This window comes from Oryctolagus cuniculus, chromosome 21, assembly GCF_051225735.1.
Source record: "Oryctolagus cuniculus isolate XC-2025 breed Fujian yellow rabbit chromosome 21, ASM5122573v1, whole genome shotgun sequence".
Lineage (NCBI taxonomy): Eukaryota > Metazoa > Chordata > Mammalia > Lagomorpha > Leporidae > Oryctolagus > Oryctolagus cuniculus.
Window position 1 is genome coordinate 17,125,569 of NC_142887.1, and position 24,773 is coordinate 17,150,341.

The 24,773-nt window shown below is 55.1% G+C and overlaps 1 long non-coding RNA gene across 1 annotated transcript; it reads left to right on the forward strand.

Annotated features, from left to right (window-relative positions):
* Window positions 1-2,698: 2,698 nt before the first annotated feature.
* LOC149119838 (uncharacterized) lies at window positions 2,699-7,486 on the forward strand. The gene is made up of 3 exons (XR_016227215.1): window positions 2,699-2,781; window positions 3,302-3,641; window positions 4,205-7,486. It is a non-coding gene; the product is annotated as an uncharacterized LOC149119838 (long non-coding RNA).
* The last annotated feature ends 17,287 nt before the right edge of the window (window positions 7,487-24,773 follow it).

The window sequence follows — 24,773 nt, forward strand, 5'->3', positions numbered from 1 at the left end:
GCACGTGCTGTTTCACTCCCTAAATGCCTACAACAGCCAGGGCTGGGCCAGGCCAAAGAGAGGAGTAAACTGGGGATCCTATGAGAGTCTCCCATGTAGGCGGCAGACACTGAGCTGCCTGAGTCACCACCACTGGCCCCCAAGGCTGTTTCAGCAGGAAGCTGGGACTGGGCGTGGAGCTGGGACTCGAACCTAGGCACTGCGATGCGGCACACAGGCCTCCACCACATGCCCAGACCCGGTCTGCTTAATTCTTTGGGACAGGAGTGTCCTGTGCACTGTGCAGTATTTGGCACCCCTGGCCTCTACACACAGAAGCCAGCATCCTCCCCCCCCCTCTTATTATGACAACTAAAACTGTCCCCAGATGTCCCCTGGGAGGCAGAGTCGCCCTCCCAAGAGAAGCATCCACACGGAGCTCGCCCGTTCCTCCTGAGGGCTGCCCTGTCTCCCGTTACATGAGGACCTCAGAGTCCATCATTTACTTAACCAATTCCCCATTGGTGGGTGTTTAAATTGCTTCCAGTCCTCGGTTAGAGTAAACGGTGTTGTAATAGTTATTCTTGTACATGTGTCTTTGGCACCTGTGTAAGTTTATCTGGAGGATAAACTGTAGGAAATTGTCTTGTTCACCACTCAGTAAATATTGGTTAAATAAACATCTAAATGGAAGGAGAAGAATGCGAGCCGAGAGCTTTCACTTCCTGTCTCATCCACCGAGCGGGGGAAATCCTGTCTGTGGCTGCAGGAAATGAGGCCCGTGCACAGAGAGAAACAGACCCCAGAGACGGAGCTCTCGCTTCAGCCGCTGGATCCAGTTGTACCTGAAGCCACTCTACTGGATTTGCCCATTCTGCGAACTAACACATTTTCCTTTTGCCATGAGCCTGTCTGAAGTGGGGTTTTGCAAGCTACAACTTAAAGAGTTCTGGGTAGCCGTGGAAACATTACTCTTCTGAGAAGCCTGTCCTGACCCAACTCCTGTGCCTGGGCTCTCACAACTCTGTGGGCTCAGCCAAGGACTTCCTCTGTGGGAGTCCCCACCCCCTGGCCCCAGCTCCTGGATCGCAGGGTGCTGCTGACTGAGTGAGTATTAGGACCTCCTGACCCAGACTCAGCTGCTGATCCACGCAGCTCTGCCGACGGAGCAAGACGACACCCGCTGCAGGGCACCGGGCAGCGGGGAGGCGAGGGGCCGCTGGCTTCCAGGAATTTCTGCTGTCCTGGGTTGCACGCGTGACAGTGACGCTGCTTCGTTTCCCATTCCCTTCCAGGACAGGTTTGGCCTCCCAGGGACCCGCCTTGCTTCAGCGAGTCACACCCCACCTGCCACTCATGCAGTTTACCCAGTTAATGTCTACAAAGTGCTCCAGGGCCGCGGCCCAGTGCACAGTCAGCACACTTACTAGCCTGGCAAAAGTGACAGGAACCCACCTGTGGAGTGGCCCAGAAAGCTCTCCGAATGGCTTCCCACCTGTGGAGTGGCCCAGATCCACACCAGTGAGCATGGCGCGCGGGTGGGGGAGGGGGGAAAGCCAGGAGCGTGTGTGTCTCCACGCCAGCCACAGCCCAGGGCAGGCCATGCTGTTAACTGAGCACCTGCTACTGGGGGCCTTGAGAGCTCAGCACTGCACAGGAGGTTTTTATCCTGGGAAGGGGAGGCAGGCAGAGACAAAGGCAGATCAACATTTTAAGGAAAAGAGAACAACCGTTCAACCCTCGCCACCAGTGCACGTCAGTGTTCCTGGTACGGTGACAGCAACCTGTCTCAGCACAGTCAGAAAGAGTACACTGTGTTAGGGGTACCCTCGATTTAAGAAAGAAAAAGCATTCATTTGAGAGGCACACACACACACACACACACACACAGAGGTCTTCCATCTGCTGGTCCACTCTGCAAATGCCTGCAAAAGCAGGAGCTGGGCTGGGCCGAAGCCCGGGGCCTGGAACTCTGTGCACCCACTGCTTCCCAGGGTGCACGTGAGCAGGAAGCTGGAGCCAGGAGCTGGAGTTGGGACTTCAACCCAGGTACTCAGTCCCAGGCATCCCAAGCAGAGCCTTAACCACTGGGCCAAACAGCTACCTCTGATACGGTGAAACACGCGTACACAGAAATAACCGTCACAGGGAGCTTACTTTACTCATGGGTCCCCAGGAATCAGGGGCACCGTGGCCTATGCAGGCCCTGGGGGGGGGGGGGCGGGGCAGGGGGAAGGACTGGCCAGGAGGCAGAGGGGGGAGGGGGGAACACAGGCGAGAGCTTTTATTGTGCTGTCTCCTGGAAGAGGGGCAGAGTCAGCAGGCACGGGATTGGGTGGTGTGAGCCATCGGTGGCCTCGGGGACACAGGAGCTGACCCTCGGCGGCGGCCAGCTCCTGCAGGTAGATGGAAGCCCAGAGCCTGAGAGCAGATAAAGGAGGCGGCTGGGGGTCTGGGTGTGGTCAGCTGGCGCTCAAGAGGCGCGCTTCCCGTACTGCTCACTATCTCTGGGGATTGGCTCACCCTGGGGAGGGCGTCCTTCTGGGCTCGGCAAGTCCTCAGAAGGGAGAAAAGAAAAGGTAGGGATGATTGATGCCCAGATCCCGTCCGGGGCTGCTCACTGTCCACAGACCCTGCAGGAACCTGGGAGGGAGGAAGACAACAGGGTGGCCTCTGCTCCCGCGGGCGAGAGCCCCGTTTCTCGTGTGTCTCCCACGGAGCCGTCTCGGCAGGGCCTCGTTGATCCTCAGGAGCCTGGCGACGGAGGAACGCAGCAGAGAGGCCGCTCTGATGAGAAGGAGAGTGAGTTCGTGCCAGAACACCCAAGAATTGTTTCGTTTTCTTATAAATGCTCCCCCATTTTGCTCCAGACCTTGTTGCTGGTGGGGGCGAAGGGGTGTCCTCGCTTAAAACAACAAAAACATTGTTCTCAAAAGTGTAGCTGGCTGGGGCCCATGTTGTTTTAATTTGCTGGGACCAGATTGTCCAGCCCTCGTGGATTCGATCCCAGACAGGCTAGTTTGACTTATTCACAGGAAAACTGTTTTTCAGCCACAAACTGTACCCCTGTCCTTGGCCAAATATGTTGCAATCCTCACTAAAGGTCCCAACAGCAGTTGTCCAGGAATCCTGAGCCCACGTGCCGGATTCCATCCGGGATCCTCCTTGAACACTCTCCACGTGCCACTGACCCCTGAGGGACCACCCTGCACACAGACCCCAGAGCTGATCTAGGCTTAGCTTCACAGCAAAACAAGAGGAGATACAGACATACGGCGGCTGGACACCCCAGAGAGCTTTTTTCTTTTTTCTTTTTTAACAGGCAGAGTGGACAGTGAGAGAGAGAGACAGAGAGAAAGGTCTTCCTTTGCCGTTGGTTCACCCTCCAGTGGCCGCCATGGTCAACGCGCTGCAGCCAGCACACCACACTGATCCAATGGCAGGAGCCAGGTGCTTATCCTGGTCTCCCATGGGGTGCAGGGCCCAAGCACTTGGGCCATCCTCCACTGCACTCCCGGGCCACAGCAGAGAGCTGGCCTGGAAGAGGGGCAACCAGGACAGAATCCGGTGCCCCGACCGGGACTAGAACCCTGTGTGCCGGCACCACAAGGCGGAGGATTAGCCTAGTGATCTGCGGCGCTGGCCCCAGAGAGCTTTGCTAGGTGAATGGATAAATGAAGGACCAGATGAATGGGTGAATGGGTGGACAGGTGAGTGGATGGATGGATGGGTGGATGGATGGATAGATGGATGGGTGGATGGATGGGTGGGTGGATGGATGGATAGATGGATGGGTGGATGGATGGGTGGGTGGATGGATGGATAGATGGGTGGGTGGATGGATGGGTGGGTAGATGGATGGATAGATGGGTGGATGGATAGGTGGGTGGGTGGATGGATGGATGGATGGGTGGGTGGATGGATGGATGGGTAGATGGATGGATGGATGGATGGGTGGGTGGATGGATGGGTGGGTAGATGGATGGCTAGATGGGTGGATGGCTAGGTGGGTGGGTGGATGGATGGATGGGTGGGTGGATGGGTGGATGGATGGATGGATGGGTAGATGGGTGGATGGATAGGTGGGTGGATGGATAGGTGGGTGGATGGGTGGGTGGATGGATGGGTGGGTGGGTGGATGGATGGGTGGGTGGGTGGATGGATGGATGGATGGATGGAAGGATGGACAGACAATCTTACTGATCACAGGTCTTTTACATTTCAGGATGAACTTCAGGACCCAAGGACAGTATGGGAATGAATGTCCTGGAGTGAAACAGATCTGAGCCTCTAAAATACAGTAGTATCTGCATTGTGGAGTTGTCAGGGCAAAGACAATGCATACACTAAACACATCCATTTGGTATATGGCCCAGAGGAGCCACTAGTGACTGCCATGATGGGCAAGGGTGAAGCTTGCTGTTATCTACAGGTTACTGATGGGGCAAGCATGGGGCTCAGTGGTCAAGGCACCACTTGGGATGACTGTATCCCACACTGGAGGGCTTAGTTCAATTTCCTACTCCGTTTTTGATACAGCTTCCTGCTAATGTGCACCCTGGGAGACAAGTACATGGTACCTGCCATCCATGTGGAAGATCTAGATTGAGTTCCAGGTTCCTGGCTTCCTGATTTTAGAGTGGCCTGGTGCAAGATGTGAGCATTTGGGGAGTCATACAACAGATGAAAGATTCTCTCTCTGCCTTTCATGTGATGTGAAAATAAAATTAAATAAACACATAAATAAATGAGTAACTTTGCATGATACTGACAAAACAGCCTTCTGCTGAAAAATCTCTCTGGCCTGACCCTATTCCCCAACTGACACAGGCACAACATTTCCTACCGTCAGAAATTCAGAACTTCCTGAATGATACACAAACAAATGGCAATCACACAGGAAAAAAGTTCAAACTCATTTGTGAAATGCAAATTTAAATAAGCAGGTAGCAAAGGGTTCAGAAAGGGACACCTAATACAGTGCTTACAGGAGCAGTAACTGGTACAGGAGCCTTTCCAGACAGCAGTTTGGTAATTTGTACTGAGAGTCTCAATCAAGCCATGCCCTTTGACCCATTAATCCTACTTTTAGGAAGCTTTCCCTAAAGAAATAACCAAGCGTGTGATCACATGTTTAGGTACAAGAAAATTTCTTGGGGCCAGCGCTGTGGCATAGTAGGTTAAGCCTCTGCCTGTGGTGCCAGCATTCCCTGTGGGTGCCAGTTCATGTCCTGGCTGCCCCTCTTCCAAGCCAGCTCTCTGCTGATGGCCTGCGAAGGCAGCGGAGAATAGCTCAAGTATGTGGATGCATTTTTAAAATGTATACAAACATAGAGGGAAATACATCAAAAATGCTAACCATCGCAATGAGAGTTTCAGTGGTATATGTTTTCTTCTCTTGGTTTTTTGTTGAGAATTTTTGTTGACATTTTTTTACACTGAATATGTCAGAAAACAAAGCTCTCAAAGACTTTTTCTGGGTTGTTTGAAAGTTGTTTCAGTAGACATAAATGAAATACTTAGAAAAAATTTGTTTTCATTGAGAAAAAAAAAAAAGAAATCCAGAAATTCAATTAGGACTCTGGGTTTTTTGTGCATTCTTTCATTCAATGGACATTTACCAAGAACCTGCTAACGTGCCAGGCACTGTGCCAGAGATGACAAAGACACAGGCACTAATCTCTAGACACCCGGGCTAACAGGCAATTAAGAAGCGTGCTCTAAATTCCATAGGATAAGTGCACACGCAGTGGTGCGGCAGCCCAGGGGAAGGGGCTTTTGTGTGGGCTGATAGAGGGAAGGGGAGGAAGCTGGGTTTCCTGAGTGGCAGGAGGGAGGGCCCAGAAACCAGAGAGGGAAGGACATGGGGCAAAGGCAGGGGCTTGGGCATCGTCACAGAACCTGGGTTCCCAGTGGTTCCCGAGCTCCTGTGGACTCTGAGAATTTCTAAGGCCTGAGAACCAGATGTGGTCCACGGGCCTGTTTTGTCTGACCTTCATTATTTTACAATTTGAACCATTTCTCATAAAACTCCAGATTCCTGGCTTCTGAAAACTTCCTGGCAATGTTGGCCCAGTTCCTTCTTGGCCACGAGCAGCTGGAGCTGAGAGGGAACTGCCCCCTTGGCCCAGCCTCCCCTGGTCCCTCCCTCATCTCATGCCTGGGCCCTGCAAGCATCTGATTCGGCGAGTCCTGATCTCTGGCCGCTGGCGGCCATGCACAGATGGGGAGGCTGAGACCTGGGGAGGTTCCAGACTCATCCAACGTCACCCGGTTCTGCTGGAGCTGGGAACCTACAGTTCTCACCCCGACTGGGAGCCAGATTTGAAGTCCTCCCAGCAAAACCTCTGGGCTGGGTTCCCCATGTGAAGAAGAAGCCATTCTGAAGGTCTTCATGGCTGACTGGAAACACAGCTGCACTTACCGACTGTGTTCTGAGAAATGCACCAGCATGCGCACGTCGTGGGGTCCGCTGACACAAACCTAGATGGGACGGGCCTGTCCCTGGATCTGGCCTCTTGCTGTAGTGCAGGGACATGTTAATGGAGACGTGTGAGGCTGCTGCCAGCAGCACGTGGCTTGCTACTTACAGGAAGCTCTGCTTTATGTAATTATTCATGAAAGGCGGGGGTGTTGCGGCTCGGCGGGTTAAGCTGCCGCTTGGGAGGCCAACATTGCATCCTGGAGTGCCAGCTACTCCACTTCTGATCCAGCTTCCTTCAAGTGTCTCCTGGGATGCAGCAGATGATGGATGACCCAGGGCCTTGGGCTCCTGCCACCCATGTGAGAGGCTCAGGTGGAGTTCTTGGCTCCTGGCTTTGGCCTGGCCCAGCCCCAGCTACTGTGGGCATTTGAGGAGTGAACCAGCAGATGGAAGCTCTCTCTCTCTCTTTCTCTCTCTCTCTCTCTCTCTGTTGCTCTTTCAAGTAGATGAAAATAAGCAAACATAAACTCATGATAAAGCACGTGTGGAAACCTCATGGAGAGTTGATAAGATGGCTTTGTTTTACGGTCTTTGACGCCCTTGTATCGTATTTTCCCGTGAGGATGACCTGTTGGGCTCGCACAGGGGCCTGGGAGAACATGAACGTGTTTGCGTTGTGCTGTGGGCGGACCCGAGCCCTGCACACAGGTGGTCCGTGAGCCTCCTGGCCTGGCAGTAGTGCTCCTGGCCGCTTATCAGAACAGGAAACTGCCGTTCAAAGCTATTAAGTGGCACGTTCAAGGTTACACAGCTCACGGCGGACTGACTCCAGGGCTCTCTGCCCTCGCCAGCACGCCCGGCTGCTCGGAGCCTGAAGTGGAGAGACTGGGATACAGGACGCTGGGCCACCTCTTGACCCACCGGCCAGCACCAGGCGTTTGGCTTTGCTCAAGCCCGAGCTCTAATGGGCTGTTGGAAGGAGCTTCCTCCCTCTTTCTGAAATACTTCTGTGCCCCCTCATCAAGAACAGATTGCGTCTCTTTAACAGGGTTACCCTGGTCTCTTTCATTTGATTGTTCTTGCTCATTTTATTGCCTTGGAATAAACCTTGGAACCAGCCCTACAGCTGGCAGGGTACAGGCAGCTCCTCAAGGCAGCCTCACCCCGCCCTTCCCCGCCCCCCTCCCCCCTTCCCCACGCCTTTAAAAATGGCCCCGAGCTCACCCTCCTCCCGGCCCGCTGGAACTGGAGCAGGGCTCCAGGAGACACGGCTGCTGTCACAGGATCCTGCTCGTGGGCACAAAAGCCGGGAAATTTCAGAACCAATCTGGGCCAGGGGAGGCCAGTGCTGGAGAGCTGGGCTCGAGACACTCCTCCCAGACTGGAGAGGATAGGGTGTCCTGCCCGCCGGCTGGCCTGCCCCGTGGCAAACAGGAAATCCCAGAATTTATAGATGACCCTGTTGCAAGGCAAATGTTTTGGAACAAATTGTTCTTTTAAATCCTTGTTTTCCACTAGTTTCTCTTTCTGGAGTTCCCCCTCCTGTCCACCTTCCCGCTGTCCTTGTTAAACCGGGGCCACAGCGCCACCTGCTGCCCGTCGTGGGCAGCGGGCCTGGTAGTGTCCGGGGTCCCTGGGTGCTCTCCCCACACATCCTGTGTCTCAGAATGGGTTGGGGAGGGTGCCTTCCTGGCTCCTGTCCCGAGGGTTTGTGCTGAAGATCACGTCCCCAGCCACGAGAGACCCGCTCTTGGAGTTGTGTGACCTGGAGACTGAAGCCAAATGCTCCGTTCTGTCCCCTGGGAGTCCTAGGGCTCGCTGGTGGAAAAAGCCAGTCAGATGGCATCCCTGCCCAAGGCCAGGACTCGCTGTCCACACACCCACCGGCCGGGTCAACCCAACGAGCCTTGTTTTTTTCTGGATGCACAGCGGCTCCTCTGTCTTGGCACCTGGGAAAGGGACCTGCACATGCCTGGCCCAAAGCTGGTGCTTGGTCGATGTCTGTGCATCTTGGAGGGCCTCACAAGAATGCAAGCTCTGAGAAGGCAGACCACACCGGCGCAGGCACCACCGAGCCTCGGCAGGGCGGGGAAGGGGCAAAGCCTGGAGCCCTCCCTTAGGAGTCGAGCCGCTGCAGGCCAGGTGCCAACCCTCCCCCCCCCCACTTAAGCCTTGGTGTCCTCACTTGCTTCTGGGGACGGCGTTGGTAACCACATCTCACAGGGCCGCCGTGAGCATCGATGCCAAGAGAGTTTAGCAGAAAGACTTGCGCGTGGAGACGATGCTAGCGCCTGGCTGGCGGCAAGCACTGGATAAACAGCCAGGGAGCGAATGAGAACATCACAGAACACACTCTGGAGACCTGCCCTGCTGCCCCCTGCTGTGAGACGTTCACCGTCCCTGTGCCTCTGCAACCAGAAACCTCTCTTTCTTGGGTAAAGGGGCCCCTGGCTGGCACCTCGGTTTTCCCACCTGCCAGATGGGCGTGGGGGAGATCTACTGAGTAATGTACATGAAACTGCTTTGGAAGCTTTCAAGAGGGAAGGTGGGGGGACGGAGGAAAGGGGGGTGTCTTCATTTTCATTTAGGATGGTTCCATGAGCTGATGGCTTTACTCTCACTTTCCAAAGCCCATGGGGCTCTGTGGGACAAATGGAGTCCCTTCTGACACAAGTTGAGAGTCCTGCCCTGAGCCCCAACTCACTGGTGGCAGCAGCCGGTGTGACAGCACAAAACCTGGGCTTACGATGAAGCCCGGAACTACTGACACAAGCTCAACACATTCCAAGGAGCGGGCTCCCGCCTATGAGGGAGAAGGGGTGGTGAGTCTCCACTCCTGGTGGTGATTAATTGGGGTGACTCACACTCAGAGGAGGGGTCAGGTGGTGTCACAGGAAGCAAGGCTGGAGCCAACTGAAACACCCAGGAAGAAGAGGTGTAAGCTGGTCCAGCGGTCCCTAGGGAGCCACAGAGGGCTCACGCGCAGGAGATGAACATGAGCAGAAAGGGTTCTGGGGTGGGCAAGACGGTGCAGTGGTTTAAGCTGCTGCCTGGGACATGGGCATCCTATACTGCAGTGCTTGGTCCCAGTCTTGCCTAAGCTTCCGACCCAGTATTCTGCTAATGCGTGCCCTGGGAGGCCGCAGTGATGGCTCCATGGGCTGAGTCCCTGGCGCCCACGTGAGAGCCCTGGATGGAGTTCCTGGCTCTTAGCAATGGCCCGGCCCAGCCCTGGCTGTTGCAGGCATTTAGTAAACCAGTGATGGTTCAGGGAACCAGCAGATGGGAGCTTGTGTTTCTCTCTCTCTCTCCCTCTGATTTTCAAATAACAAATAAAAATAAATAACCTTTAAAAAGGAAGGAATTCGAGTGGCAGCGTGCGTTACATGGGTTCAGTTTTTAAAACCAGTAAAGTAGTTTGGGCATTTGGCGATTTGGCACAGTCGTTCTGTTGCTGCTGGGGCCGCCAGCATCTCCCTATTGGAGGTCCTGGTTCCTCCGTTTCTCACCCAGCTTCCTGCTCAAGTACTTAAGTCCCTGCCACCCGGGTGGGAGACCCAGACGGAGTTCCCAGATCCTGGCTTTGGCCTGGTTTAGCGCTAGGTGCTGGGAGCATTTCGGGAGTGAACCAACAGAAGAGAGGTCTCTGTGTCTCTCTGCCTTTCAAATAAAATGAAAATAAGCAAAGGAAAATGTCTTTATTTAAAAATATAGAAATAAAAGCTATAAGGCCGTGGGATGAGTGGGTCCCTCGGGCTTGGGATCCACTCAGAAATAACCTGTCTTTTGTCTTGTTCCCTCTCGATTCTGTTCCACCACGTAGCACCTAGTTTGGTGGGTTAACACATCAGGATGCCTGGCACACCGTGCCTCCCACGTAATACGTGTGCATTTGAACAAAGGCCTCCTGAGACAAGCTTTTAGTCCAGTGCAGGAAGTCTAGGGGCACCGATTTCAGCCCAGGAGGGACGGGGAAGACTGTGGGGGAGCGGGGGAGGCGGCGCGCCTCCCACACCCCATCCTGTCAGCAGCTATCTGTGTCACCTTGCACACGCCGGCTCTGTCTTCCTGGCTCCTGGCTCACAGGCCTGCCCTGCCAAGCAAGGCTGCAGGAGCCTGGGCTGCTTGCATATTCTGTAAATAATGCTGACTGCGGAACTTTGAAGACAGGCTCGCAGAATCACAGCGACGGAATCACACAATGTCAGAGTCGAAACAGATGCTAGACATCCGAGAGTCCGGGGTCAGAAAATACACCGCCTCCCCTGCCATGCCCATGGCAGGCATCACTAATCAATCATGACACCATCTAGCTGAGCCCGCTTGCCCGCTTAGGATCCTTTGAGGTGTTCCAAGAAGCAGCCGCCCGTGATCCTGTATCCGCCAGTCCCAGCCAAGGTTTGCTGAATGCACCTTCTGTCTTCCTTCTCCCACATCCTTGTTCACTTCCACTTTAATCGCCAACTGTTTGCTAGGCATTTGGTATCAGGGATTCTCAACCTTGGCACCACTGGTTTATGGCTGGATAATCCCTGGAGGTGGGGGCCATCTCATCACAGGAGGCTGGGCAGTCCCCCTGGCCTCCGCCCACGCGGTCACTACCAAACACATCTCCAGACGTTACCAAATGTCAGTGGAGAGCGACTGGTTCCCTGGGGATACTTCAAAAAGTTCATGGAAAAGTGGAATCAAGCTTATTTTGGTGCAAAAAATTTCTGAAATCTATGCATATGAGAATGCATATGAGTTCATAGAAATGTGTATCATAAAATGCTACGCATGAATTTCAAGTCTGGGGCGTCAAAATGAACGTACCTTTTAATTCCATTATTCCATGAACTTAAAAATTATTTTTACTTATTTGAAAGGCAGAGAGATGGAGAGAGACAGAGAGAGATGAAGGGAGACAGAGAGAGAAAGAGAGATCGTTCATCCTTTGCTTCACTTCCCAAATGGCCACAACAGCCAGGGCTACACCAAGCTCAAGCCTGGAACTCCGACCAGGTCCCCCATGTGTGTGGCAGGGACCCAAGTGTCGGGGCCATCGCCTGCTGCCCCCCAGGTGCCTTAGCAGGGAGCTGGGTCAGAAGAAGCAGAGGGCCTGGGACTTATCCCAGGAGCTCTGCTATGGGATGTGGACATCCCAAGTGGCATCTTAATGCCTGTGCCAAATGCCCGCCTCCCACGAACTTTGTGAAGGGCCCTTGTCCTGCTGCCTCTAACCTTCGCCACACTCTAGGGCAGACTTTCAAAATGTTACAGACGAAGAAATGGAGGCAGAGAAGGAGCCGCCCATACACTGCGGCCAAGAGCAGGTTGCAGAGCCCACCCCGCCCCCTCACAGCCAGAGAACTGCACTTGGCTCACTGCCTTCTGCTGCCAGCCCCCCGGCGGGGAGACCAGCACCTGGGAGCTGAGACCCCAGCGGGGGCCTTGCACACGGGCTGGGTGGCTGAGATCCCAGCGGGCCTTGTACACAGGCACTGGAGGGAGCTGGGACCCGGCCCCTTCTCCCCTCCTGCAAATGGCTCTGGTCAGGAAAGAGGCTCCTGGTGCTCGCGATGCCACAGATGATACCTGCCTCGTCTCGCGCCCTGACGGGGCACGCCCCACTTCCCAGCCAGCACACGCCGCGCGGCTGTCCTCGGGAGGTTTGAGGCGGAGCGCCTGACAGTTTGGACATACTGCCCGTGGCAATGTTTCCCTTCTCCAGGGCTTGTGTCGGGGCCAAGAATTCCTAACAAAGGGAGGGAAAAGATTAATTAATTTAGAGGAAAAAAAAAAAAAAAACATAAAAACTGCTCCTGGAACGGACTCGCCAGGAACTGGCCCTCTTTTTTTTTTTTCTCCCCCTACTCCCTGGTAATGATCAGAATGTCGCGAGCCCCTACATGCGTTCCATAAATCTTCCCGTGGCGCTGCTTTCCCATAAGTGAGGTCCCTCGGGAAGTCATCGAGACTTCCTCACGACATGCATCCGAGAGAAAATTGGATGTAACACTGGGGCGGGGGGGGGGGGGCGCTGAGAGCAGCTGCCAAGGACACAGCGAGCAGGAGGTCTCCTTTTCTTAGAAATTCCTGAAATTTCCAAACTGTCTTTGGCTTCTAGTGAATGCACAAATACTCTCTTTGTGCGATCCCTTTACTGATCTCCGATCACAAGAGTGGTGTGGGCTTTTTTTTTTTTTTTTTTGGCACAAAAATCTGAAAAAAAGAAAAGTAGAGGTAGAAAGAAATGATGCGAACAACAACAACAAAAAAGATGAAACCGACAAAAATCCGCCCCGAACCCCAAGGTTGCTTTGTTTTGCATGAAGATCTTTCTGGGCAGTGTGACGGCGCCGTGCCAGCTGCCTGGGGGTGGGAAGCCCACCGTGAGTGCGCGTGTGGGTCCCCGAGGAGCCTGTCGGGATAGCACAGTCCCCAGGCAGGCACCCCCGCGGGGAGGGATCTTGCAGGGTCGGGGGGGGGGGTGTCCCTCGGTTCTGCGTTTTTAATAAGCCCTTGAATGACTGCGCCAAAAGCTATCTTTGGACCACACTTTGAGAAATAATGAGTTTCAGGTTTTTCAGACCCTTTGCAAATCAGAGATGTGAAAATCCAGATTTGAAACAAAAACTTGGGGGGGGGGGAGTTAAGTTTTCTAGAAGGGCTCAGGTTCGATAGGCTTTCCCCTCGGTGCCGTTAACATACGATTCCATTCACACTCCGGGTCCAGGGCTGCGTGTGCCACGCTCCGGGCCAACACGGCACACGGCCACCTTCTCACACGGCAGCGCTGACACCCATCTGCTCAAATAAATTCACGTTTCCATCTCAAATAACTCATTTGGCCGCATCACCGGGGTTGCATGCCAACCCCGAGAGGGAGGGGCGGTGGTGCTGCGGGGGAGGGGGGCTCTGCAACATACAGGTTGCAAGGAGCACGCTTGTGCTTCTTTCTGTGGCCAGGAGACAGGTGCAGCAAATCCCCGTGCACCCCGTCCCTCTCTGCCCTCACAATCCCTGTTGTGCCCCGAGCAGGCTGCAGCTGGAGCTGGATTCGCTATGGACGTGAGAGGTGTGTATGCGTGTGTGCACAGTTATGCGGTACGGGTCGTTCTGGGCAACAAGATCGGTAAAAGGCACAGAGAGCGGGAGCACAGAGCGGAGGGGGCAGGTAGTCTTACTTATCCATTCCTTCTTTTTTATTATTATTATTTTTTAATTAACTGATTTTTATTTAGAAGGCAGAGAGACAGAAAACTCCCTTCTGCTGGTTCACTCCCCAGATGCCTGCAACAGCCAGGGCTGGGCCGGGCTGTGGCCAGGAGCCCAGAATTCCATCCAGATCTCCCACACGGGTGGCAGGGGCCCAAGCACTTGTGCCATCCTCTGCTGCCCCCCGGGATGCGTTAGCAGGAAGCAGGAAGCAGAAGAGCTGGGACCTGAGCGGACACTCCGGTGTGGGATGCAGGCCTTCCAAGCAGGGATCTAACCCGCCGAGCCACAATGCCTGCCCCAGCTTCTTATTCTTCACAGCGGTTTTCGACTTTATCTTTGAGAGTTTCCCAGTGAAACTGAGCAGAAGGCGCAGAGGGGTCCCGGGTACTCCCTGTCTCACACTCACACAGCCTTCCTCATCGCCTACGGCCCCCTGCAAGCGCAGTCACTTGGGCTGGAATGGATGCACACGCACGTGGACAGGACATCGCCACCCAAAGTCCACACTCCACACCACCTGCTGGCGTGAAATGACCTCAGAGTTATCAAAAAGCTGCAAAAACAGTGCAGAGTTCCTCTGGACCCTTTCTCCGGTTTCAGTATTCCAGCTAAGTCTCGTACAGGAGCGAAATCAGGAAACTCAGACTGCTTTGCTACTGTTCACTAAGTTGCAGGTCTTCTGATTTCACTGCTTTTTCCACTAGTGGCTTCTTTTTCTTTCTTCTTTCTTCTTTCTTCTTCTCCTTCTCCTTCTCCTTCTCCTTCTCCTTCTCCTTCTCCTTCTCCTTCTCCTTCTCCTTCTCCTTCTCCTTCTCCTCCTCCTCCTCCTCCTCCTCCTCCTCCTCCTCCCCCTCCCCCTTCTCCTTCTCCTCCTCCTCCTCCTCCTCCTCCTCCTCCTCCTTCTCCTTCTTCTTCTTAAATCTGAACAATGGGAACTCACAAGTCAGAGAGATCCGGGTACAAGTCAGGGGTGGGGGATGTCCGGCCCGTGGGCCGTGTAAGTGGTGTGAAATCATTGGTTCTGGCCCTGGCCAAGGCACCTGTAGGCGGGACTCGAAATTCAATACATCTCTCGCAGGCTAATTTTTGAGCTGATAATTTTGTATGGCCCGTGGATGTTGCTGTAAATATCGAAGTGGTCCTTGGCTGAAGAAAGTTTGCCCCGCCCCTTCCGGCTGCCGCCCAGTACTATAAAAATCCTTGCTGTGCGTGTCTAAAATTGTCTAATTGGATCATCTCTCTGAGCCCCGCTCTCTCCTCTGGAAATCAGAGCTGACAACAGCCACCTAAGAGGGTCCTCCTGATGAATGACCACAAAAACACGTGGCCAGAGCTTGGCGGGAGACACAGACACTGGTTTTATTTTGCCACCCTCTTTCCGAGACGAATGTTTCATGTTCTGGGATAAATGGGCATTTGTGTAAATTCCTGTTGGACCAGTCTGACTTAATCTCAGCTGCTGGATCAAGTTTCTCTATTTTTAGAAAGAAAAAAAAAAAAAAAGACAGGAGGCAAAGAGCTTCATAGGAGGCTACTGCACTGGTCCGTGTCAGCTAGTTCTGCAGAGAGGGAAGGAGAGGACGGGTTTCATAAACATGTCAAATGTAGGATAAAGTGACTCACTGGACGGGCAGAGTGTCAATGGGAGGAGCCACCAATGAGACGATCCCAAATCTGAATGGCTGGGAGGTGAGCAACAGGGAACTGGCTCATGGCAGGAGAGGGGCGACAGCACTTGCTGCGTCCTGGGTGCCTGTGTGAGCACCAAGCTTAGCGTGCTCGGAGCATAGTACCCCTGAACTCACCTAAGAGCCTGGGACGACTGAGATACACAGGAAGTCAGTCCTTTGCCTGAGCCTTTTGGGAGAAATACCGCAGTTCCAGGTATCTGCAGGTGGGTATTAATTAATGAAAAGGTAGGGTCCTTGTTCAACCTGTATTAAGAATCTCAAGGGGCAGGTGTTTGGCCCAGGTGTCAAGACACTGTTCTGGGACAACACATCCCAGAGCAGAGGGCCTGGGTTTGAGTCCCAGCTCCACTCCTGATTCCAGCTTCCTGCTAATGAAGACCCTGGGAGGCAGCAGGTGATGGTTCAAGTAGCTGGGTCCCTGCCACCCATCTAGGGGATGTGGATTGAGTTCCCAACTATGGCTTTGGCTTGGCCCGGCCCCAGCTGTTGCAGGCACTCGGGGAGTGAACCAGTGAATGGGTGATGGGGGTGTGTGTGTGTGTGTGTGTGTGTCTGGCTTTCAAATAAATGAATGAATGAATGAATGAACGAATCTTTTTAAAAAGAAAAGGAATCTGCAGACAAGGCAGCGGAACATGAACCAAGCACATGGCCGGGCAACTGTGCAGAGGAGGCCCAGGGAGCCAGCTCCTTCCAGGAAGTTCCTGTGAAGCCAGGCCTGAGACCAAAGCTAAGAGTCTGGGGTGCCGCGGGGGCAGGGCAGGCCTGCAGTTGGCATTATTTTGAGAGCAACCAGCAAAGAAGCTCCCAGAAGGTAGGGAGGGAGACCTAGGGAGGTGGAATCAGAGCAAACGGGCAAAAGTCACAGGCAAGAGGGAGGGGCCCGAGGAGCCACACACAGCCCAGCTCCCACAGCTGTGGGCTCAGCTGACTGTACATGAGAAACAGCAGAGAAACTGGACTGCGTCTGTGTGCGTGTTACGGATTCTCTTCCCTGTCCTTGCTCCCTCAACAATACAGCGCTGGACTGAGGGCTGGGAGCCGTCCAGAGCTGACTTAGCGCATAACAGGAGGACGTGCGTGTGCGGAAAGAAGGGACTTCTTGAGCGGCTGCAGATTCTGGTCTCTGCTGGGCCCTGTGGACACTGAGAGGACTGTCCTGTGTCCACTGTCCTGTGTCAGGACAGCAGGACTAAGGGGCCCCAGGTTTGCTGGTGGAATGATCCCGCTGGCTCCTGGGAGGCAGCGCTTAGGACTGGAGGGGGCGCAGCCTGATGCAAGACACAGAGAGCGTAACGGAAGCGCAACCCTGGCCTTCTTACTTGGAGACCCTTGTCCACTGCCAAGATCGAAGGGCACATCTGTGTCGCCTCGCGAGTGATGTTTTAAAAAGTCAAGTCACCTGGGACTGGCGTTGTGGGGTAGCAGGTAAAGCCACAGCCTGCAATGCCGGCATCCCATATGGGCGCTGGTTCCTGTCCCGGCTGCTCCACTTCAGATCCAGCTCCCTGCTAATGCACCTGGGAAAAACAGCGCAAGATGGCCCAAGTGTTTGGGCCCCTGAAAACTGTGAGCTAAATTCACCTGTTCTCTTTATGAAGTAGCCCAGCCTCAGGTATTTCACTATATCAACAACTGCAACACACAGCCACGTGGGGAGGGTGTCTGGCAAAGCGGTTAAGATGGCTTTGAGCATAATCCTGCATCCGACTGCCTGGATTCACGTTCCATCTCTGCTCCTGACTCCAGCTTCCTGCTAATGCACACCCTGGGAGGCAGCAGGTGATGGCTTAAACAGTTGGGTCTTCGCCATCCACAGAGGAGATCTGGATCGAATTCCCAAATCCCACTTTTTGCCTAGCCCATTGCCTAGCCAGCTGTTGCAGGCATTTGGGGAGTGAATCAGCAAACTGAAGATCTCTCTCTCTCTCTCTCTCTCTCTTTTTCTCGTTGCCTTTTGGAAACAAACAAAAAGACTAATAAAGTGACTTACCCCACTCCCAAAAACCTTACTATTATCTTTCTCCCATGCTCAGACGATGCACCTGCCATTCTGCAAAATTAAGAAACGCGCAGCCAAGGTGATAGGGTTGGTAAGTGGCAGGAGGTGATGTCGCAGGCTCCGAGCCTCCTCCCCTCTGGCTTCCTAGGGTGCAGTATGTATGTATGTACGTATGTAGAGATAGACAGAAAGCTTCCACCTGCTGGTTTATTCCCCCGATGCCCACCAGGGCTGGGAGGTGGAGGTCAGGAGCAGGGAACTCCGTCCAGGTCTCCCTGTGGGCGGCAGGAATCCAGCTACTTGACCCACCACTGCTGCCTTCCGGGATGTGCATTAGCAGGAAGCTGGAGATGGGAGCTGAAACTGGGAATTGAACCCAGGCACACAGATGTAGGACACAGGTGTCTAGCCCTGCTGGGCTGAACACCTGCCCCCTATGGTACATCTGGAAACACTCCAGCCTGGACTTGATACACCAGGGATACTAAGTAGTTACTGAACAAAAAAGCCCAAGAGCTGGCCTAAGAGGCAGTGGAGTCGCTGTGGCAATGACTGTGGGAGTCTGCAATGCTGACTGCCGACGCCGCCCTCTGCGCTCCATCTGTAACCTGGGCTTCCATCACGTTCTGATGGTGCAACAAGTCCTGGAGGCCTACACCATGCACCCCAACTCCTGCCGACACACAACACCCAGGCAGGGGCTCGGAGCATCGTGGGCGGACAACACACAGGTCTCTAATCCAGGGTTTCCCAACCTCGGCCGGACCTCGCTTCCCTGGGTGATGCCTGCAGCCTCTCCGCTGGCCTCTGCCTTCTCTGCTCCCCACAGACTGTGCCGGCACAGCAGCCAGGGGGGCCCTTTGGGGGCTTCAGTGAGGGCCTCTCACCGCCCTGCTGGGACCCCCAGGCTCCACCCCACTTGGCTGAGACCCCAGCCCCACCCTGCCCACCTGCGGCCTGGGCGCCTCTTCCTGGCTTCCAACTCTTTGCCCAAAAGCCCCCATCACGGACACCCTAGGATCTCCACTGGAATGCCTCTCCCCAGAGCCCTTCCCTGCCTCTGTCCTGGTGCCATCTGGGCCTGGGAGATTCTCTGCTGGCAAGGGGGCCTGTACTGTGTACTGTGGGGTTGAGACGCATCCTTGACCCCTACTCAACAGAGGCCAGGAGCACCTTCCCCCCAACACACACACTACTGTGACACCAACAATGTCTGCTGAGGTTGCCGCACACCCCCTAGCGAGGAGCCACTGCTGTGATCAGCAGGTGCACAGTGAAGTCCCCAAAACAGTGACAGGATGACTCCAGTTTCAATGTTATTTATTTATGTTCAGGCTGAAGCCAGGAGCCTGGAACTCCATCTGGGCCTCCCACATGGGTGGCAGGGACCCAACTACTTGAGCCATCACCTGCTGCCTCCCAGGGTGCGCATTAGCAGAGAGCTGGATTGGAAGCACAGGAGATGGGCCTCGAACTAGGCACTTTGGGATGCAGGTGTCCCAAGAGGTAGCTTAGCTCCTGTGCCAGACGCCTGCCCCAGGAGGAACCCATTCTAAGGAGCTGGTGTAACGTCGACAGACACATCTGCCCGTGCCGTTTTGAAAACTGTTCCAATCGCCACCCACAGCAGCCCAAGAAAGATCTGAAACTGTTCTCTGTTCAGCAGAATCTGGCCTCCTAAGCAAAGCCCTTCCAATGAAAAGAACTTTCTGGGCTATGCCATGGGGAAAGCTCGGGGTCCTCGTTGCTTCCCAACTACCCCAGAAGGGACAGTGAGCAAGGGAAGGGGTGGCTGTTTTTCTTGAAAACACCCGAGAATTCCCGCGTGGAGTTCCTGCTCCGAAACCCCGGAGAAGCTGCGGCTGGCGGTGGGGCTGGGAGAGAGGAAGCCACAGCCAGCACAGGACGCGCTCCCGCTCTGCTCCAGAACGAGTGGGGCTGGGTGGCTGGCGCCGCGGCTCACTAGGCTAATCCTCCGCCTTGCGCCGGCACACTGGGTTCTAGTCTCGGTCGGGGTGCCAGTTCTGTCCTGGTTGCCCTTCTTCCAGGCCAGCTCTCTGCTGTGGCCCGGGAAGGCAGTGGAGGATGGCCCAAGTGCTTGGGCCCTGCACCCCATGGGAGACCAGGAGAAGCACCTGGCTCCTGCCTTCGGATCAGTGTGGTGCGCTGGTCACAGCGCGCCAGCTGTGGCGGCCATTGGAGGGTGAACCAACGGCAAAAGGAAGACCTTTCTCTCTGTCTCTCTCTCACTATCCACTCTGTCCAAAAAAAAAAAAAAAAAAAAAAAGTGGGGCTGGGTGAGTTGTCTCTGGACATGTGCCCGGCACGGTGGTCAAGAGGCCGCGATCAGGACACGCGGTCGTAGGAGAAACACTGAGCGTTGGGCCAAACGCAGCCCAACACCGATCAACCCATACCTTGCTTCTGACCTTGTCGTTGTCCACAGCCGTGACCCTGGGGCAGGGCATGTGATGGACCAACCAGGAGGTGCCTAGCGATGGCCTTGGCTCAGGGCTCAGGGCTCAGGGCTGGCCGCTCTCACCAACGAGAAACTGTGGCCACTGTTTGCTTTCTCGGGGTGATTTACAGGTTCGCTCACTCAGATGCTCATTGGGTCCTCATCAAGTTCCCAGGGTGTAACACTGGCGGGTGGGAGCGCCAGCCCCGAAGAGAGAGGGCTCACGGAGGTGGCAGCCCTGCCGCTTCTTTGCTGTGTGACCTTGGGGAAGTGACTTAACTCCTCTGGGCCCAGGTTTACTCACCTGTAACACAGTGATGCTCACAGCCACTGGCCGGGCAGGGAGGACTAAAGGGGCTGATGCACAGGGCGGCCTCACAGGGGAGGTGCCCACTGGGATGAGTGGTGCTTCCTTGGGCTCAGCATGGTGGGAAGCAGGGAGAGCAGTGACATTTCTGATTAAGAGAAAATGTGGAAAACCAGATTGTGGAGCGCCCATTTTGATCCAACCCCTCTCAGTTCACAGGCCAGGAGTGAGGCGGAAGTGTATGGACGTGGGCTGGCTTGCCCAAGGTCACAGGGAACGTCAGGGGCCAGGCTTCCCGCTGCCCCCAGGCTGCAGTCCCACTGCCTCCTCTGTCGCTGAGGGGTGGGTGCAGGGGAGGCCCCTGCCCCTCGGTGCAGATCAAGTCCACAGTCACAGGCAGATGTTCAAAGATGCTGCTGGTGGAAAACTGAAGTCAGCGTGGCGTGTTTTCAAGGAATGTTGCCATAGAGACGTACACATAACGAGAAACAATCATGTCTTATCAAGCCAGAAAAGAGCCATTCATTCTAAAAGGACACGTGCAGCGGGTGGGGCGGTGTCCCTGCTGACCGGGTGGGGGCGGACAGGAAGGTCGGGCCGAGGGCGAGGAGGTCCCTGGTCTCCAAGTCAAGTTCCCCAAGGGACCTGAGGTCTTGGGAGGGTCCCGCGCGCCTGCCGTGCCCAGCCGGCTGTCTCCATCTGCAGGCCAGGCCCTGGGGAGGGCGCTGACCCCACCGTGGCATTCCCATCATGATGGTCCCCTCTGGCTGCTGTCAGAGACAACCACCGGCTTCGCCGCCTGAGTTTGGCTTTTAGGTTTCAGTTGTCTGCAGTCAAGTGTGGTCCAAAAACATTACATGGAAAATTCCAGAAATAAGCCATTCGTAACTTCTAAATCACTTGCTAATCTGGGTTGTGGGAGGAAATCTCTCACTGTCTGGCCCTACCTGGGACGTGACTGGCCCCTGTGTCCAGGGTGACCATGGCCGTACGCACTGCCCGCCTGTCCCTCACTCACGGCTGGCTTGGTTACCAGAGCAGCTGTCGCGGTATCACGGGGTGCTTGTGTTCAAGTCGCCCTTCCATTACGGCCTGACGCTACACCACGATGCCTACGCCATCCACTTCGACTCCCTCCCTACTCTCCCTGTGTCACCTCACAGCATCGCAGGAAGGGCAGGCGAGCAAGCGGCAGATGGCGAGGCGGGCTGCGGGCATCCCATGCTGGACAGCCTGGGACGGAGTCCACCTTGGCCTTGGATCCAGCTCCCAGCTACTGTGCACCTGGGAGGCAGCACTGTTGGCTCAGGTATTTAGTTCACTGACTTCACTGTCACCCACACGGGAGACCAGGGTTGATTTCGGGGCTCCTGGCCTCAACCCGGCCCAGCCTGGCTATTGTGGACATTTGGAGAGCGGATGAAAGATCTTTCTGTCCCTGTCTCTGTAGCTCTGCCTTCCAAATAAATATAAAGACATACACGAACTTCAAAAACTAAAAGGCACTTGAGAGCACCGCCTCCCAGACTTGTAGCAAGGAGAGGCCCTTGTCACATGGGAAGGGGGCTGCTGGCCTGGCTATGCAGCGCGGGGTCTAAAGGGTCCCCTCTCTTCACTCGTCTGCTCTTGACTGTGCATGATCTGTGCCTCGGCCTCAGACAGCAGAAGTCCGAGTCCTGACCCTGGAATCCTTATGCTTCGCCCACCGTCCTCCTGCACTTAGAAATCACAGGTGCGACACAGGTGGGAAGACGTCGCAGGACCTCTGCCCGTCCATCAAACGCGGTGAATGACAGCGTCGACCTCTCGTGCCTGCTCGGAGCACTTCCGAGAGAAGGCGCCGAGAGTCTGAGATGATCATGTGGGACCTGGAGCTGGGGGCTCGGGAATCAGACAGGCCTTGGCCACGTTCCGGCTGTGCCGCTTCCCGGCTCTGTGATGTGGGCGAGAGACGGACACTCTCCGAGTCACAATTTCTTTGTCTGCAAAATGAGGATGAGAAGAAAAAACCCACGGAGGTCCTTCGAGAATGTCTAGGACGGACTCATGGACTACAACAATGACAATGCTCATTCTGATTCCCTGAAAAGTTAGGCCCAGAGAGGGGAAGTGCTTTGTCCAAGGTCACACAGCAAGTTGGAGGCAACTGGGCACATAGGCAGCTTCTTGCAGCAACAGGGTGTCTGGCTGGATTGCTGCCATGCGTTCTGGGGACAGGAACCTGAGACAGACGCCTCCTCCCGCCTCTGTGGGCTGCTCTTCCTGTGAAGGGCAAGGTGGCCCCCTCCCGGCCCGTGGCCACTGCATGGCGGGATCGTGCAGCTCTGCCCGCGGAGGGATCAGATGGCGCCAGCAGACGGGCTCTCCATGCTCCTGGAGCCTGCATCGCTCCCATCACTTATCTTGGACAGGACACAAGACGGGAAGGCAGAGGAACCGGCTGCTGGCTGGCCGGCTGCTGCTCAGGCGGCCAAAGGGCTCCCATCCTCCCGGCTGGGCTGGGCACAGGCAGACACCACTTCCCAACACACACACTCACATACACACACACACACTCACACACACTCTCACACTCACACTCTCACACAAACACACACACTCACACACACTCTCACACACTCACACACACACTCACACACACACTCACACACACTCTCATACACTCTCACACACTGACATACACACTCACACACTCTCTCACACTCACACACACTCACACACTCACACACACTCACACACACATACACTCACACACACTCACACACACACACTCTCACATTCACACACACTCTCACACACACACACACTCACTCACACACACACTCACACTCACACACTCACACCCGGAATTTGGCTTTCCCATTCTCATCCAACTTAATTAGCTGAAACACAATCAATCCAAAGACGGAAGAAGCCAACTATTGTCTTGGTTTTAAAGCTTTTTAGTAAAAAAAAAAATTAAAAACTGGAAGTCTTTCTAGAATTAGGTTGAGATGGGAGAGCTTCAGGCAACTGCGGCGGCCAGAGGTCAGGAGCCGGAGGGTGACCTGCAACCCAGCCAGGCTGGCTGCTATTTCCTCCCCTGGGGGCTCTGCCGAGTGGGAGCTGCTCAGGCTGCCGTGGCCCCGGGGCACAGCACAGACACCCCCTCCTGCCAGGCCAAAGGCCCCCGAGCTCGCCACCGTGGTTCCGGCAGTTACAGCAACTGAAACCCAGCGACCGGCTCCCTCTGATGCGAGAACCCGCGGGGGAGGCTTGTTGGAGGGTGGTGCCTTGGCGCCACAGCGGTCAGGGTTAGCAGGCTCATCTTCTGGGGGGACTGACAGGTCCTGGACTGACACCTTCCATGGAGGGAAGGACCAGGTGAGAAGTAGAGGACTGGGAGAGCTGAAATAAAATCCCAGCTGCGGGTGCACATGCACCTCAATCCTCAGTGTTCCTCTCTGTAAAATGGGTGTTTCCAGGAGCCCACTCTCCAAGTTTTAAAGCACTGAATAGCCCTTAAAGAAACATTCCCAGAGGAATGGCTCCCTTTGCAGGGTTTGCAGACACCTGCCACAGGACTCCGGGGAATACCAGTGGAGGCTCCAGTGGAGGCCGCAGGGGCAGACTGTTCCTACCTGTGGGAAGCTGCGGCCTCCAGTCCCCAAATCAGTTGCTATTGTTAGGATGATTAACAATGGAACCGCCTCACTTCCGCCTTTTGGAATGCTAATCCATTCATCCCCCTCACAGCAACTCTGTATTATTTTTACCACCACTAAATATGTAGTACCAGTCTCTTAATGGAAAGAAATAATTGAGCTATGATCTGAAAAGAGTAACAGGGAGAGAAGGCCTGGGGGAGGCCGGCGCTCACACTGACAGGAATAACTCCCCCCCCCCTTCCACCTGCACCTGCACCTCTGCTAAGGGAGAGGCGTGGCTCTCCGAGGGGCAGGGCCCGGAAGCCCCTCCCAGCTGCCCATAGGAAGCCCTCAGGTTCACCGAGTTTGGGTTTCCTGAAATAATATTATTTATTATTCTTGGCCATGTCTCTCACTCACTGGGTGACTTGGGGGAGTTGTAGAACCACTCCCCTTTCCTCTTGTAAGGGGTGGGCTGGATTTGCCCTCTGTGCGGCAAGAAGAGAGAGGCTCTCCGGGGATCCTGTGGGATGCCTTGGCCTGCAAGTGAAGCAGCCACGGGCAGTGGACATGTAGGATGGCGCCTCAGCCACCGATGGCCGGCTAGCTGCCCGTCAGCCCTGCAATCAGCCAGCGTGCGCCAGGGCTCAGGGGGCAGGGGCAGGGGCAAATGGTGGGCTTCTGCATCTGAAAGTCCTGCTGAACCCAGCTCTGCAGCGTGCAGGCTGTGTGACCAGGGCCGAGCCACCTACCTTCTCTGCACCTCTGAGAGCCCGTATCCATCTCTGGGTTGCTGTAAAGAGGAAACGGAGCTCCTGGCAGCTGGCAGCAGCGGTGAGGGCCTGGCATGCCCCACCACACCTTACAGACTGAATGCGGCTTTTCCAAGATGCACGGGGCTTGGAGCACTTGAGACACAAGGGGGACATGGTAGCTGGAACGCTGGGTTTGTCCTCACAGGTGTGGAATGAGGGGCCGACAGGAGGGACACACCACACCTGTGATCTTAACACCGCTCCTGTCTAGAATTGGGGTGTGGGGGGGGCTTTGAGAACGTGAGTCAACCATGGCCGGCGCAATGGC